Source organism: Pelophylax lessonae, assembly GCF_965119305.1.
Source record: "Pelophylax lessonae genome assembly, chromosome: 4".
NCBI classification, from domain to species: Eukaryota; Metazoa; Chordata; class Amphibia; order Anura; family Ranidae; genus Pelophylax; species Pelophylax lessonae.
The window spans coordinates 267860524-267877988 of record NC_138771.1 but is presented as its reverse complement, the minus strand read 5'-3'; the positions used below and the strand labels follow the sequence as shown (position 1 = coordinate 267877988).

Sequence of the window (17465 nt, the reverse complement as noted above, 5' to 3'; positions counted from 1 at the left end):
AAGCTTCCCTTCCATTGGCCTAATATTATCTTTGTATTTGATTTATTTCATTGCTCTTTGTATTTTTTATAATTAATACAATGCTTGTTATTATTATTATAACATTTCCAAATTGTTATATTTCAAAGCTATTACTGCATTTTGTATGGTGACAATTAGTTACGCTGATTGACAAATTTTATAATTAGAATTGTTATAATTATATGTTTTCCTTTTTCTGTTTATTTCCTTATTTTGCCTGGTTCGCTGGAGTGGTGATCCACTTTTAGTCACGGACTGGAGGTTGCTTGCTATGCGGGCGACGACCATGGGTGGCGCTGGGCATGCTTCCTCGGTTTTTCCCCCTTTGACACATGTGCGGCCAGACAAGCCACAGTGAGGTGACGCACTTCCGGTGCGCATTTCCTGCGGCATAATGGGCGGATGCGGGGACACCACGTGTCCCACGCACACGCCTGTTCCCGCTGTACGTACCCGCATTTTCCCGATGCGACCCATGTGATCGCTCGGGTCATTACGTGGTTACGTCGCGGGGCGTGGCCGAGGCGGTGACGTCATTGACGAGCCGCTTGGGGTCCACGCTATAAAGACGCTGGCCTCAATATGGCGGCGTTTCCCTCATCGGAGGAAACATCATGGAACTTTAGGACAGAGCCAATGAAAGGTATACACCACCTCTATACGCCATCTTTATTCGGCAAGTCTAACTATCCCTTCTCTGACCCTTTGAAACTTATAGAATATACCCTAAAGAGTTTATTTATATCTACCTAGGATTTTGACATACTAACACCTGTTGGCATATCCACATGGCTTTCCTCCATGTGATATATGGAGAGATGCTTCCATAGTACAATTTGTTTGGTAAGATACTACTGTGTGTGCTTGTTTACTCCTATATGTCTCCACACGGTTTTTCTTGGGAGGTGTATATCAGTCTTTCATCACGATTCACCTATATACTTACTTATGGCTCCACAACCTTCTATAAGTCCTTATAGACAATATATATTACCTAACACTAGTACTAATGGGTATGCTATTACATCCTTATCCAGGTGGCTCCCAGGCTCCACTACCCCTGGGTTAATCTTTTCTCTATATATACCGAGCTCTGTACCTATCCATGATTGTCCCTTCGTTATTCATTACCATTTGTCTGCGGTGACAGTTGTCCTGCATAACAATTATACAGGTATGTATGAACCCAGCTATTTATTGGTATACATACCACCTCCTTATATCCAATAGATAAAATAAGTATTGCGTGGCCCCCCACATGTGATTCTATGGGTGACCTCCGGGGTGCACTGCCCATTGTACCCATGGAGTTTCGCCGCTCGCCTGGTTTGCACTGACCCAGCCGGTGACTGGATACGCCACCATGAACATGCATGTAGTTCTCTGATTTTAGATGTTCATTATCATAATACAAAGTTTGAAAACTACCTATACCATCAGTAATTCTGTATGTTTCCATCCTATATAGAACCATTTTCTTTGATCACAAGCAGGCTCCAGATGAAGCTTCTTTATGAGGCGAAACATGTAGAGCAACCTGATCAAGCGTACTACTAATTTCTGTCATCATGTTTCTAAGTATATAAATATGTACATGTAGTCGCATTATGTGACTAATAATATGAATATGTGTATGACCACATCAAATAGAACTGCTGTATGTTATTCATTTCTGACTGGTTAACCCATTCTGGCTCCAGTCAATTTTTAATCAATATTTTCTGTTTTGTTTGTTTATATGTTTTGTGTGTTTTTCATGATTGCTTTTTGTGTTATGTTATTTGAATAAAATTGATTTTTTAAGAATTTATGTGCCGGAAAATCCTTCCTTCCCAACCTTCCAATAAACTCTATGTAAAATTTGAGGATTGGCACCTTTAACAGTAACTTAGATGCTCAGATGGCTGCTATCTGACGGCATTATTATCAAACGAAATATCATGCTAGATATCTATACTGATATGGACTGGGTAATGTGTTCGGGTAGAAAGGATGCCACATCGTTTGAAGGAAATGAGAATCAACCGACGGGGCTGAATTCAAAGACACCCCAAAAAACAAATGAAAAAATTATGCAGCAGGCTAGTCCATTTTGCTGAAATTTCATTGCAGCAACTCAAAATGGCACTCAGTAGTTTGTATGGCCCCCCACATGCTTTCCTGACAACATTGGGGCATGCTCCTAATGAGACGGATGGTGTCCTGGGGTTTTTCCTCCCACATCTGGACCAGGGCATCACTGAGCTCCTAAACACACAGAGGTGAAACCTGGCTCCGTCGGAGAGACTAAAACAATGTCCCAGAGGTGTTCTATTGGATTTAGGTCAGGGGAGTGTGGGGGCCATTCAATGGTATTATTATTCATCCTCCAGGAGCTGACTGCATACTCTCACCACATGAGATCTGGCATTGTCGTGCACCAGGAGGAACACAGGTCCCACTGCACCAGCGTAGGGTCTGACAATGGGTCCAAGGATTTCATCCCAATTCCCGAATGCCAGTCAGGGTGCTATTGTCTAGCCTGTAGAGGTCTGTGCATCCGTACATGGATATCCCTCCACAGACCATCACTGACCCACCACCAAACCGGTCATGCTGAACGATGTTACAGGCAGCACAATGTTCTCCATGGCTTCTCAGGGTGAGCCTGCTCTCATCTGTGAGAAAGCACAGGGCACCAGTGGCAGATCTGCCAATTCTGGTATTCAACAGGAAATGCCAATCAAACTCCACAGTGCTGGTCAGTGAGCACAGGGCCCACTAGAGGATGCCAGGCCCCTAGGCCACCCTTGGTCAGAGACATTCACACCAGTGGCCTGCAGGAGGTCATTTTGTAGGGCTCTGGCAGTGCTCATTCTGTTCCTCCTTGCACAAATGAACAGATACCGGCCTGCTGATGGTTTAAGGACCTTCTACTGCCCTGTCCAGCTCTCCGAGAGTAACTGCCTGTCTCGTGGAATCTCCTCCATGCTCTTGAGACTGTGCTGGGAGAGACAGCAAACCTTCTGGCAATGACATGTATTGATGTGCCATTCTGGAGGAGCTGCGCTGCCTGTGCAACCTCTATAAGTCCCGTTTCACATTTCTGCGATGAGGGAACGCTGCGAATATACAGCGTGTTCCCGCATCGCATCCGCACCCCTGGTAGTTCACACTGCCATATGCGATACGCAGGGGGTGTCAATTAAAAAATAACGACACCCCCAGTTGAGATAGCATATCGCAGTGCGATCTGCAAGTTCGCACAGAATCGGATCGCACTAGTAAGAACCACCATGCGATCCGATTCTGCTGCGGATAAAAAAATGGGTCACGTGCAAGTTTAGTGCGATTCCGGTATGAATTCAGCCATACAAACTGTGCGCTCCGAATTACATGCGATCTCTGTGATCGCACTAATGTGAACCGGCACTAAGGTCTAGGTATCGCCTCATGCTACCAGTAGTGACACTGATGCTAGCCAAATGCAAAACTAGTGAAAAAGTCAGAAATGATGAGTAGTGAAAACAAATGTGGCTTCCACCTGTAAAACCATTCCTGTTTTTGAGGTTGTCTTATTGTTGCCCATCCGATGCAACTGTTGTTCATTTCATTAACATTAAAGCAGCTGAAACTGATTAACAACCCCCTCAGCTACTTAACTGTCCAGATCAAGAGGAATTTAACTGACTTGATGCTATACTCTGGAGTAAAAAGTGTTATTTTAATTTTTTTGAGCAGTGTATATATGCACCCCCATGTATAGGTGCCCCAAATTATGGCACCAAAATAACTAGCTCTTTGCATATTATAATAGAATTGCTGCCACTTTGTTTTCTGCTACATATTTTTGGTAAAAAAAAAAATCACAATAAGCGTATTTTGATTGGTTTGCGCAAAAGTTATCGCGTTTACTAACTACGGGAAAGATTTGTCATTTTTATTGTTTATTTTTTTACTAGTAATAGCGGCGATCTGCATTTTTTTTGCGGAACTGCGACATTGCGGCGGACAGATCGGACCCCTAACTGACATTGACACTTTTGGGGGTACCAGTGACATTACTACAGTAATCAGTGCTATAAACATGCACTGTTACTGTAATAATGACACTGGCAGGGAAGGGGTTAACTTTATTGGTGATCAAGAGGTTAAATGTATGCCTCATGCTTACTGACGTGTGTGGGGGGAGGGGATTGCGTGACAGACACAGATTACAGGATTCAGCATAGCTGAACCTGCGATCTGTGACTGTCTGTCACATAGGAGATCCGCCCACTTTGTTTACACAAGTGGGCGGATTTTCACACTCGATCCAAGACGATCGGGGAAGAGCGGCGGTGATCACCGCCTCTCCTCCCCTGGCCTGACTCCCGCTATGTCTGAATACAGCGGAAGTGCGCCGCCGAGAGGGGGCGTTGTCCAGTGACGTAGGTCTACGTCGCTGGACGATAACGAGCCACTTTGCCGCAGTACCCTCAATGTGAGCGGTCGGCAAGTGGTTAAAACCCTATTTTGAAAAGTTAACCTTGTCCCTAAGCTTTTTAATGCAAGCTAACAAAGAACCTGTCTCTTGAAGAGTGCTACTGTACAGAATAAATCCTATGAACATACCTGTCTGTGGCGACAGTGTGTGGTAAAGACGCTTATTCTAAAATCATAATTGGTATTGCTAGAATTACGAACTTCCTCCTGCTTGGACCAAAGGAAGTGGTGGCATTTAAATGGTTAATTGCTTAATTAGCCCAGTGACAATCACTCTCAGCCTGCTAAATTCTAGGATTGTGGTCCCGTGAGCTAGAAAATCTTTCTAAAGGGTGCAGCTGAGAGTAGCATTGTTACGTAAGTGACAGCATGGTGTGAGGTTGGCCGGTCCTTTGTCACGAGTTAGTAAGGAGGGCAGGGATCTGATACCCGCGTCCGTCACACTAATCATGGGCAAATTTTCAATTTTGACTGCAATTCCCTTTTAAAGCAGAAGTATGGCAAAAGCCCTTTTGCCCACACTTCTCCTGTGGGTTACAGGAGTGCACTTGAGACCCAGATTCAGCTGACAGCGGGCTAAAGTCCACTGTCGGCTGATGTCACAGAACCGGTCCAGGCTCTGCAGGGATCCTGACAATTTCAGGATCTGTGCAGATGCCTGACTAGCAGCTCCTGCCACTCCTTACAAAGCCCAGCGCTCCAGTGTGCGCTGACGGGGCACAGCACAGAGCAGTGACTAAGGGTCACCACTTTGAGATCAGAGTGGACCTAGAACTGAGCGGTCAGCAGTCTTTGATTGCTCAGTTCTCGGATGGGGTACAGCAGCAACATCCTATCGATGCTGCAGCCATCTAAGCGAGTATGATTTGTTTAGTTTTTTAAATTCCCAGGCTTCTCTTTTAATTTTTAATTTGAACTAGAGTATACCTGAAGCAGTGTTTTAGATAACCACAATAGAGTCAACAGTCCACATTTTTCAGTTCAGATGTCTTTAAACGTCAGAAATCTATTTGAGCCTTTAACTAATTTAAATGCACTGCATGCCTACTTGACAGATAAATTATTTCCTCATTTTAGGTTTCAGGTAGTGGACGTCCTTATCTCTGTTAGCTGGCTGTTCATTCATCACCGAATTCAAGATAGAGACAATTATACCTAGCAATGTTTTCTTTATACTCGTCCTTTGCATTCTCCTTTTGGAAGACACCCTGAGACGTTTGCATTATGTTGTCCTCAGAGTAATCATTTAGCAATATGAAATGTATCACACAGAAAATAAAATCAACCTTTACTTACAATTCACGTTTGTCCTTGTGCTTCACACTTGCACTAGAGCAGATATAAAGTCCTGTTCAAACAAAGGGCCAAGGGTGGTAAAACCAGGCAGTTGAGCTGTGATATTACTGCACCCGACCATCTGCCTGATCATGAACATCCAGCTCCCCATGGCTGTACACACACACACCGTGGCCATAGCAAAAACGAAATAACAGCATGTTCCCACCGTGGCCGTAGCAATAACTAAAAACAGCATGTTCCCACCACTGAACACAACCAGTGCAAGTCTACAGGGCTGCCCCAGGACCGCGTACAATGCATGCGACTGCAGCATGGTAGTGCAGCATTTACAGTCTTCAATCATGTGGGGAGGAGGCAACATGTCGTGTTAGAAAGGGTTAAAATCCCTGACAGTTTAGTCTGCGTCCCATTGAAGAAATGTCTAACTTTCTATCCTAGAAACACAACAAGAATACCTCCTAAAGTGAGAGGAATTCCCATCTCAGACAGTTGTCACCATATGTCACCAGTACACAGGGAGTGAATTTTCCCAGTGAAGTCACAGACAGCAATAAATCTTGACAGGGGGTCTAGTCCTTCCACTCCTTCAAAGACTACAAAAGGTTTTCCTTCAACAAACTCTTTAGGCACAGAGTTAGGACCAGCAGACCTATCATGGATGTTGCCTGTGCTCTTCATGGAAGTAACTATTTCCAGTGATGTCAGAGGTCCCCTTTTCGCCTTCTAAATACTGCGGCTCCCTGCAGCATTGCTCCTATGAGGTTCACAGGGAGTGGGATGAATAACGTTGGGCTCCATTCAGCCCTGAAGATAAGCTGCAGTTGGGAGCCAGACCCATAAGTCTGCGGGGGACAGAAGCTGCTTGTGTATTTTCTGGAACTGTAATGGAATAAATATCTTTTTTTTTTGCGTAAGTAGAATTCGGTTTTAAAGGGTAAAAAAAAAAAGTTGTGTATTAAAAATGTACACAGTTAGGAAAACCAGAAGTAACTGAGTCTATCTGACCAGGCATACCACTACACTGAAATGCATTCTAAAATAACAAAACAGGTGTCCAAAGCAGCTGCTGTATATAAGTGATGCACTAGAAAAACGCACAAGCTTTTGCAATAGGAGGTTCCAAGTCTTCAAGAGCTTTGACATTTATCAGATTGCATGTGGCAAAGTTCTCTCTTTCTGAGCTAGATACATAGGTTTGTGAGAAATGTCAGCTGCCTGTAACCAGTACAAAGCCATGCTGCTGTTCGAGCACATCCCCTGCTGGCTGCCGAGAGAACTGACTCTTTCCTGTAAAAATCACAGATATGCCAGTAAATAGCATCCTCTATTCCTGACAACTATACCACCTTTCTCATCAATTCTCAAAGTTTGCCATCTATATACCTCAATCTCATATATATTGTATTGTGAATTATACTGCTTAAACAAGCATTTAAAAGATCACAATGCAGACAGGTTTTCTAAGAAACTAAAAAAACTGCATATCAGCTATATGCATTCACATAATATGCATCATCTGTTTAAAGGGCTTTCAGATGAATGGTTTAAACTGTAGGTCAAGATTTAAATGTCATATTTCCTTTCCCCACCTGAATCATGTAAACAGTAGGTGTGAACAGGGCCATAAATGACAGGCTGCTTTAGAATTTGTCTTCTTTTCCCCTTTTTGGGATCCGTGGCTGCGTCATTTACTATGGTGACTTTCTTGTCAACAGATACTGCACCTGGTCACTAACAGAGTTATGCCCAGTACACACGCACCGATTGTTGGCCGACCGATCGGCCGTCTTTTGTCCAGTGTTGTTGTGTTGGTTGAAATGTGCTCTAGACTGCACACAAATTTTTTCGGCCAACAACCAACTTCAGAAGTGATGTCATGTGCTGGTTTACTTTCCGTGCGTTTTTTCTTCTCTGAGCATGCCCAGTCTTGCTCATCTGATTTTTGTCTGCCGAAATCTGTACTGACTGAGGAACAATCGGCCGTTCTGTTGACGGCCAACAAAAATTTTATAGCATGCACACCAGATTTTGTTCGGCCGAAAAGTTGCAGTCGGTTGTCAGAAGCATCATACTAACAAGCCGAAAATCGGATGTTGGCCGAAGATTCATGGCCAACAATCAGTGCGTGTGTACGAGGCTTTAGCCTTCACTCACAATGTGGCTGAAATGTCTGTGATCATGCACCTTGGCTTCAATCTTTTAGAGTTCCTTGTCCTGAATAGACATTGGTTGTTAGGATTTTTTTTTTCTAAGATTCTTTTTATTGTAATTTACAATGGTTAGGTAAGTACAAAACAGAGCCTTGGTGCATTCCCCTGTATTTTAACATGGTTAGGCAAGTACAAAACAGAGCTTTGGGGCATACACGGCCTCAAAAGGTAAAAAGCATACAATAAAAAAAAAAAAAAAAGTTCCACTGCTTGACTTAAATGAAAAATTACTTAGGTCCACAAGGTAGGAAAAACATGTCAACAGGAGACACAGTTTAAAGTAAAACTTTTTGCATTACATGAAGAAAGATTTCAGATACAAAAGTACGCCAATCAAGAGGAACTAAGGAGAAGCCGAATCCGCACACGTTGGAATTGTAGAGTCTGAGTTGATCAAAAGTCCCACATTAACTAATGAGGACTTTACAGAAATGAAGGGTATGAGATTGATCAGACTTCCATTTCAATACTACAGCCTTTGTGGTATACAACAATAAGCCAAGGAAGGTCTTGGCTGCATGTGTGAATGGTAAAAGATTCCCCAGTCCCAATATACATACTCCAATTTTCATTGTGATAAATATAGTAGTTAGGGATTGTATGAATCTTGTAACCTCAGACCAACAATCACGTATGCACTGACATGTCCAAAACATGTGCAGAAAGTCAGCCGTGTCAATCGCACATTTCCAGCATCGTAAGGAACCACAAGGTGAATTGTTAAGACTTTTTGAACAGGCTCAGGCAGGCTGCAAGAGGGGATCATAGCATATACAAGACAAATTGAAATGTTCAGAAGTTTGGGCAGCAGGTGCCCTAGGAGGACCACATGAGACTATGTGAGCACCCTCTGAGCAGCATGGGCCTTCGTGGAAGATGGCACAATCAGTTGGACAACAAAAGGTTAAAATTTTAACTGTTTAGCTTAGGCAGGCATCACACAGTGTAATTGAGGTCACACTTAAGTCCCGCATTTCGTGCTCCTCTTAGAAACCTTTTTTGTGATGGCCCTGGGAACAAACTTTAAACAGTTTAAATGCATTGTAAGCTACAACACTACAATAAATATCCTTTGAATATTCTATTTTAATAGTTTTTCTCACTTTCTACAAAATATACAACCCTGAAAAAAAGTCATTATGACAGTATATAATTATTGCCAATATAAATAGAAATATCCCTCTTCCCCAGAAAAACATTCAGTAATGGATCCGGACAATTTTAAGAAAAAATGACCATGTACAGGGTTTAGAAAAGACTCCACCTTCAAATGGTATCTCAAGCAGATTCCTAAACTTCCAAGTGCAGATAATAAAAGGTAATTTTTCACTCCTACAAGAAAACTGCACCAACATTTTATTTTTTTGAGTTGTACACTATTTAAGTCTTGCCTTAATATTATTTTTCCCAGGCTTAAAACTTTAGTTACCTTATTTCTATAAGGGCTTTTTAAAATTAAACTAAAGTCTCTTTTTTTTGTTAAAAATAACAAACATGTTATACTTACCTGCCCTGTGAAGTGGTTTTGCACAGAGCAGGCCAGATCCTCCTCTTTTCGGTTCCCTCCTCCGTGCTCCTGGCCCCTCCCTGCTGTTGAGTGCCCCCACACGAGCAGCTTGCTATTGAGGCATTCGAGCAAAGCTACAGCTCTTTGTGTCCATTCAGACATGGAGCGGCGGCCCGGCCCTGCTCCCTATCTCTCCTTATTGGCTGTCTGATTTAGATTCAGAGCAGTGGGAGCCAATTGCACTGCTGTCTCAGCCAATGAGCAGGGGAGTCCCGGGCAACAGAGACACAAGTGCAACTTCGCTGGATCTAGATGGATCTCAGGTATGTATTAGAGGGACTGAGGGGGGCTGCTGCACATAGAAAACGTTTTATCTTAATACATTAACCGGTTGCCGACCGCCGCACGACTATATACTGCGGCGGTCAGCCCCGGCCAGGCAGAGTGACGTATCGGTACGTCACTCGCCTGTCACTGACTTGCGAGCCTATAGCGAGCGGGCGCGCGCCCGCCGAGGCGCGCGCCCGCCGCGGCTCGTTCACAGGCAAGTCAGTGCGTGTGACCGGCGGACTCGATGTCCGCCGGCCACACTACGATCGCTCCTGTGAAGGGAGAAAGACAGAGCAGCTTGTGTAAACAAGCTGCCTGTCAGTTCTCCCTGTGTAAAAGTAAAGATCTGACCGTTCTACTATGTAGAACGGTTGATCTTTGCTTTTACACCAATAGCAATGTCCCTACACAGTAGAAAGCACGCCCCTAGGACACACTTAACCCCTCCCTTCCCAATAAAGTTAACCCCTTCCCTGCCAGTGTCATTTTTGCAGTAACAGTGCATATGTATAGCACTGATTACTGCAGTAATGTCACTGGTAACCCCAAAAGTGTCAAAAATGTCAGTCAAGGGTCCGATCTGTCCGCCGCAATGTCGCAGTACCGAAAAAAAAATCGCAGATCGCCGCCATTACGCGTTAAAAAAAAAAACACCAAAAATGACAAAAATCTTTCTCTTTGTTAGTAAACGCGATAACTTTTGCGCAAACCAATCAAAATACGCTTTTTGCGATTTTTTTTACCAAACATAGGTAGCATAAAACAAATTGGCCGAAAAATGTTAAAAAATTTTGATTTTTACTTTTTTTTTTGGGGAATTTCATATAAAAAAATGTGAAAAATATTGTTATTTTTGCAAAATTTACGCTCTTTTTTTGTTTATAGCGCGTGATCAAAAAATCGCACAGGTGATCAAATACCACCAAAAGAAAGCTCTGTTTGTGGGAAAAAAAGGACGTCAAATTCGTTTAGGTACAGCGTCGCACGACCGCGCAATTGTCCGTTAAAGTCACGCAGTAAAAAATCGCAAAAAAACCCCTGGTCCTTTAGCAGCCAAATCCTCCGGGGCTTAAGTGGTTAAGATAAAAAACGTTCTGACTTTCCAACCAATTTAACACTTGTGGCAGTCCCTTAAAAGCAATTTGCTTTTTTTTGAATGGGAATACCACACTGTAACCACAGGCCTGGTGTTTGGCTACCTGAAGGGGTCATGTTTAGTAGCAGTACTGCCTGACAAAAGCAACAGGGGGTTTTTCAGCAGCACACCACTACTATGTGACAAGTGAGGCAATGGGCAGTAGGAGGGTTGTAAAAATGTTCCTAAACTGCTCTATTTCAATGCAAGTGTAAACTAATCCAAAATGTCACCTGAAATAGTACATTTTCATTAGAGCTTTTATCTAGAGGACTTTTTCTTAGGTCACTCTTCGGTTCTCCTGGCTCCTCACTCCTATTGAGATTCCCCCCACAGCAAGCAGCTTGCTATGGGGGCACCCGAGCTGAGCCCCAGCTCCCTGTGTTCATTCAGACATGGAGCCCTGGTTTGGCCGTGCCCCCTCTCTCTACTGATTGGTTAGCTGACATTAGCTCCTGCTAGGAGTCTCAGCCAATCAGGAGGGAGAGTCCCGAACGGCCAAGGCACTTGTGAACATCGCTAGATAGAGATGGGATCAGATAAGTAATAGGGGGGCTGCTGCACACAGAAGGATTATCTTAATGCATAGAATGTAAATTGTAAAGTCACAACCACTTTAACTATGTAACTATCTGTTTTATCCATGTTCTACTACTTTACACAAACATATCAGGAAAAAAAAAGTTTCAGGGCATTATGGAGAAGAATAAAAGTTATAAGTAAAAAAAGCTGAATGTAGATAGGATACAGATACCCAGCACAGATTCACATGATCCATTTCCCTGGACGTTTTACTTCTTCCTTCCAAGGAAAAAAGTGACAACATAATAACAATGAGTGACAGTACCATTATTATTTCTTTAGGGAGGAAATAAAACACAAATTAATGTCAGAACAGATAATGACTGGGTATACAAATGAATCGTCTCATCTTTTTACAAGCAACATAAATGCTACCTAAAACCATCTAATAATTGCCGACAAATCACAAGTGACAATGCCATCTGCCGTGGCCTTACTCACTCTCGCAACATGAGAAAGTCTAGTTGTAATCTTCTTTTGGAATGTACTTATTTTACTGTCTGCCATTTGATGATGGTGACACAAATTACAATGCATGCTAGCAAGACCTCCCATTTCTTTCTTAGCAGAAGAGGGTGAAAGCACACCCCCAGCTAACCAGTCATTATGGAAAGCCAAAGAAGCGGCTTTGTGGGGCTGATCTAATAATTTATATAAGATCTCCAATAAGTTCTCTAGACAAGGAATCTACCAACAAATAAATTATCTAAATTAAATTACAGATGTCTTAAGTAAAATCATCATGGATAACATCTCAGATGTCTAAAACATAAATGTTTAGTCATTTTGTACAAGTTCAAAGGGCTATTTTCTTCTGAATTTGGATAACTAATATGAGCCTTTTACTATAAGTCCAGTTGAAAACCCCTTGCCCAAACGACAAATAAGCACAATTATTCAAAATATATACAAAAAACATAATCTCATCAGAACTCACCAGAGATACAAGTTTATTAACCACTTGCTTACTGGGCACCTATACCACTTTCTTTCTCAGGCCAATTTTTAACTTTCAGTGCTGTCGCACTTTGAATGACAATTGCGTGGTCAAGCAACACTGTACTCATGACATTTTTTGCATTTTTTTTTCACACAAATTGAGTTTTTCTTTTGATGCTATGTATGCATTTTTTTTCACACAAATTGAGCTTTCTTTTGGTGGTATTTAATCACTGCGGTGTAATTTATTTTATTTTCTGCTAAACAAATGAAAAAAAGAAAGCTTTATAAAAACAAGCTTTTTCTTAGTTTCTGAAAATTTTGCAAAGAAGTACATTTTCTCCTTCACTTTTGTGCACTGATGAGGCTGCACCAATGAGCACTGAAAAGGCAGCATTGATTGGGCTGCACTGATAATCAGTGCTCTAATTATCTGTGTGCATATCCTCTGTCAGGATTGCCGGTTACCGGCTCTCCTCTTCTCGCTCTGTGACAGTGCATGAGGAAAGTACTGCAGATTACCAGAAAGTCTGTTTATAGGTGTTTATAAGCTGTGATTGGACACAGCTGATCATGTGGTAAAGGGTTACTGTGATTGGACCTTTACCACGATCTGTGATTAGCTGTCTGAAGGACGCCCTCCTAGAATGAGAGAGCCACACTGTAGCTGTCTTTCGACCTTTAGCTCAGTAAGTGGTTAAAAAAAGAATTGCAACACTACCAGCAGGGCTGGCCATACATTATACAATTTTCTTGTACAATTTTCCTTTAGATTTACCAAAACCAAATAGGAGGTCAAACCTAAACACTTTTTTTTTTTTTAACAAATAGAAGTGAGCTGCCACCTAGATAAAGGAAAGCCTGTGGATGTGGTGCATCTGGACTTTGCAAAGGCCTTTGACACCATTCCCCACAAACGCTTACTGTACAAACTAAGGAAGGTAGGTATGGACCATAAGGTGAGTACCTGGATAGAGAACTGGATCCAGGGGAGAGTCCAGAGGGTGATGATTAATGGGGAGTACTCGGATTGGGCGGGTGTGGAAAGTGAGGTCCCCCAGGGTTCTGTCCTGGGACCAATCCTGTTTAATTTATTCATAAATGATCTAGAGGAGGGGATATCTAGTACAATCTCAGTATTTGCGGTTGATACTAAACTAAGCTTGCCAATATCTTCTATGCAGGATGTGGAAACCTTACAAGCGGACCTGAACAAAATAACGGGGTGGGCAACTACATGGCAGATGAGGTTTAATGTTGAAAAATGTAAAGTAATGCACTTGGGGGCCAGAAACCAAGCTACTCACTAGGGGGGGGGGGGGACCTCTGGGTGAGTCTAGGATGGAAAAAGACTTGGGGGTACTGGTAGACAACAGGCTTGGCAGTGGCATGCAATGCCAAGCCGCTGCAAGCACAGCCAACAGAATACTGGGATGTATAAAAAAGGGGATTCACTCCAGGAATAAAGAGATTATTCTCCCGCTCTACAAGACTCTGGTCCGGCCACATCTGGAGTATGCTGTCCAGTTCTGGGCACCGGTCCTCAGGAAGGATGTGCTGGAATTAGAAAGAGTCCAGAGAAGGGCAACAAAAATAATTAGGGGAATGGAGGACATCAGCTATGAGGAAAGACTACAAGCACTGAACTTCTTCTCTCTGGAGAAGAGACGATTGAGGGGGGATATGATATCAATGTACAAATACTGTAATGGCGACCCTAGCATTAGGAACAAACTATTCAGAGAAAGGAGATACAATAAGACACGTGGCCACTCACTAAATCTAGAGGAAAGGCGGTTTAACCCTGCGTAAGGGGTTCTTCACTGTAAGAGCGGTAAGGATGTGGAATTCTCTTCCACAAGCAGTCGTATCAGCAAGGAGCATTGATAGTTTCAAAAAACTATTAGATGGGCACCTTAGAGACCACAACATACAGGGGTATACAATGTACGGTTAAAAGCAAACACACACACATCATAGGTTGAACTGGATGGACTGATGTCTTTTTTCAACCTCACTAACTATGTAACCTAAACACTTTTAATTTGTATGCAATCAGTGTAGCTGGCCAGCTAGAACCTGTCCTAGGTTGCTAATATGACCTACATGCATATACAGCTAGACCTGTTAATAACCTCAATACAGTGCATATGTTTATATGTGAGAGACAAAAGCAGAGTTATTTACTGTGATTTCATGTTTGGATGTCACATAACAGTTGTATGTTGTGTTCACAGAAGCAAAAGGAAATTTGCCTGTAAGATTCATTTATATGCCTGTAAGGTAAGCTCAGACACAGCAGAATTTAAACCAGAAAGCACAGAGTTAAACTTTATTACCCATAAGGAGTTTGTGGCCAATCACAGCCAATCTCACACTCCGCAACAGTCTTGGCCAATCACAGCCAGCCTTACACCCATTTTTTTTTCTCTGAAGCCTCATGCTTTCAGCCAGCCTTCTCATTCCACTACAGAGCAAGAGAACTGAATAGACACACAGATCCACAGAGCAGTTTTATGGAAGCAAGTGGCCAAAAATAGGTAATTAACAGTTATACATGTTCTTAATGTTAGTAATTTGATTAGAGCTGTATACTGAACTAGTTATGTGTTCACTTGTAGTTCCACCAAACAAACAAACTATCAAACAAACAAACTATCAAACTTCAAAAGTTATATCGAATTCAAACTATCGAACAAACCCAAACAACTCTAACAACTCAAAACCAAACCCAAGCAAACAAACTCAAACAGCAAACAGCAATAGAGAGAGAAATATATCCACCATTTGTTATACTGTATTCAGCACATGTTGTACATGGACTGTCTGCTGCAAAAGTGTCACTGTTATCTATGAAGAAAAGTTGAAGTTAATAAAGAAGATATCTTAAGCGTTTGGTGTGCTCTTTAAACCTACTGCTTTCCATAGAACGGTATTATAGGAATTTATAGAGTAACAGACAGTCTGGTTAGACTGAAGTCAGAGAGATCAAAATTCTTCTAATGCCACAGCGCATAAGGCACTCTGTAGTGCTGCGCCTGTCACAATCAGGCAGCCCCTTTAACTACACAGTTTAAGGTAAAGCTAAAGGTAACTGAATAAGAAAATTGTATATTGTATGCCCAGCCTTAGTCCTTTTCCTGCGATATCATGCTGCTGGATACAGCGGAGAACTTGGGTGAAAGACTTTCATCAAGCGCACAGTTTAAAATATGCCTTTGGATTTACAGAGCGTTGAAAAAGTATTCATACCCGCTGAAATTTTCCACATTTTGTCATGTTACAACCAAAAACGTAAATGTATTTTATTGGAATTTTAGGAGATAGACCAACACAAAGTGGCACATAATTGTGAAGTGGAAGAAAAACGATAAATGGTTTCTAAATTTTTATACAAATAAATATCTGGAAAGTGTGGCGTGCATTTCTATTCAGCCCCCCAAGGTCAATACTTTGTAGAACCATCTTTCACTGCAATTACAGCTGCAAGTTTTTTGGGGATGTCTCTACCAACTTTGCACATCTAGAGAGTGAAATTTTTGCCCATTATTCTTTGTAAAATAGCTCAGGCTCTGTCAGATTGCATCAAGAGCATCTGTGCAATTTTCAAAGTCTTGTCACAGATTCATAATTGGATTTAGGTCTGAACTTTGACTTGGCCATTCGAACACATGAATATGCTTTGATCTAAACTATTCCATTGTACAGTAAACATCACTATCTGATGGTATAAAAATCATATTGAAAAAATTCCTGGTTTTGTTATCTCTTCTTCAGTGCTCACCAGCAACTTGGGACAAAGGGAGGTTGTGGGTAAGAAATAAGGGGGGGGGACGCTAAAAACAGGTGAAGTCTGTGGCTAGTGTAAACAAAGCCTAACAGATGACAAGCATCAAGGTACCTTTCCATTTACAAATAAGTAAAAGTATTCCAACTTTTTGTAACCGCTCGCTGGAAAAGCCATTAACTCGCTGGCATTCAGATAAGCAGGAAGTTTAAAAATTATTCTCAAAGACTCAAATCCATTTGATAATCATCCACAATTTTCTGCCAGGAACATAGCATGTGAGGATCAGTATTCATTACTGAATACGGAGATTCCTTGATGAATACAAAGTATGAGCGAGCATAAATTATAGAGTAATCGGCTGTTGGCAGCAAAGGCAAGACGAGGCTGTTTTGATATTGTCACTTGCTAGCAGTATGTTAGGACTGGTTTAGTGCTGTAATTTATCTATATATGTATTTATATTAAAGAACAATTTCAGAGAGCATGTAGCATCAATCAGTGAGTTCCTCATACCATCCAGAAATCCCTGCAACTGTTCTAAGAATTCCACTCAGTTCATCTCATCTTCAATCAGCAAAGCTAATGCCTCCTTCCGACTAGAGAACTCTACCCCAGACAAAGCATTGGGCATGCTGGACCTCTGCAGAGAACCTACTGTTTTCAAATAAAGGGCAAGTTCTGATCTGCAGCATACTGGCAGGGGGCAGGCTTTTCTACTTAGAACTCATTTTCTAAAACAAAACTAACTATAAAGGGCCATACACACTATAGGATTTTCTGAAGACTTTTTCCTTCAGATTTAACTTTTCTATGTAGTGCAAGGGCCTGCCAGATTGCATACAAATTGAAAGTGTTTAGGTTTGACCTCATATTATATGGTTTTGGTAAATCTAAAGGAAAAAGTCCTCAGAAAATCTTATAGTGTGTATGGCCCATTAGTCTTTGCATACCTTTTGTTTTGATGTCTGATGTATTTGAAGCTCAACTGAACTTCAGGGAAACACTACAGAGCAATAAAAAAGGAAAAAAAGGAATATATGTAGTATTAGTAGTTTAAATAATAAACATGTTTTTGTATTTTTTTTTTTTTTTTAAGATTTATAAATTTTTAGTTTTCATGAAAACATGCAGACGAATTAATCTGAAACAAAAGAGCATACTAGAGCCTCCAGAGATGAGCGTCAGCTT

General features: G+C 41.8%; 1 protein-coding gene across 9 annotated transcripts in view; it reads right to left on the bottom strand.

Moving 5' to 3' along the window:
• GRIP1 (glutamate receptor interacting protein 1) overlaps positions 1–17465 on the bottom strand; it is a 1071013-nt gene that overhangs the window by 598822 nt on the left and 454726 nt on the right. The window lies entirely within an intron of this gene.